The sequence below is a fragment of the Poecilia reticulata genome, linkage group LG6 (genome assembly GCF_000633615.1).
Source record: "Poecilia reticulata strain Guanapo linkage group LG6, Guppy_female_1.0+MT, whole genome shotgun sequence".
NCBI lineage: Eukaryota > Metazoa > Chordata > Actinopteri > Cyprinodontiformes > Poeciliidae > Poecilia > Poecilia reticulata.
The window spans coordinates 1,265,263-1,266,329 of NC_024336.1; positions in this window are offsets into that span (position 1 = coordinate 1,265,263).

A 1,067-nucleotide genomic window follows, 5' to 3' on the forward strand; every position below is an offset into this window, starting at 1 on the left:
ATATATATATATAAATATATATAGGCAGAAGCAAGGAAAGAGAGATAAAGTTGTCTGTGGAAGGAGGAATGTCCCAACAGGCCCCAGCATACTGAAACACTGACTGTCACATTTGTCTTAAGCAATGGAATTTTTTCACAGGGTTATGTCCCTCTACAAATTTTTGTAAAAGACCTCAATGTTTCACCCAGCATGTTGGGCAGAATCTGGTGAAATGTTTCTGTCACCTTTRTGACCATTTTCTCAGCATTTGATCTGCAGTTGAAAAACAAACAGGCTTTTCTAAATTCAGTTTAGCTCAGTCTTTTTGTAGATTAGCTCTCAACAAATATGTAAACAAATATTTTTTTTCTATTAAAGTTACATAGTTCAGCTTGAATGTACTCATGCGCATTTAAGGATCACGTTTGACCACAAAACCMGGTCCCAGTCCAAGCCTGCATGAAGTTGTGTGTGATTGACAGCACAGTCAGGACTGCAGCTTTGATCACAAWGAAAACAACTTCTGAATAACCTTATAGCGACAAGCCTCTCACTTCACCGCCCTGAAGCTGGGGTGGTGAAGGGGAGTGTGCTAGGCTGTGCTAGGTACACCAATGAGTTTTGTACAGCTGAATGTAATCTGAGATCAGCGCTCCAAGTCCGTGTGTGTGTGTACAGTGTGTGCGTGCGTGTGCGTGTGTGTGTGTGTGTGTGTGTGTCAAAATTGGAAAGTATTACCTCAATGTTCAGGAGCACGGTGCACACCTGCCAGAATATAAAAACTGAAAAGTCCCAGAGGGGAAAACATGGCTCATGTGGAGGTGCAGTCTTCTTAGGTCTGTGTGTTCAGTGAAACAACACAGGCAATAGTGCAGAGAGAAAACAGCAGCGACATTGTCTGAGATTTGTGATCCCCCTAATCTTTTCTCTAACACCCTGTCATCCCACGRCTAATAGAGATTTCACGCTTTGCGGCACAGGGATGTAATTTCCTCTCAGGGATGGCAGACGAGAAAGTGATGAGTCTTGTCTGCAGTCCCGGTGGAAGACGCTGATGTTTTTCTTCCTCCTTGAAAGCGAGCTTG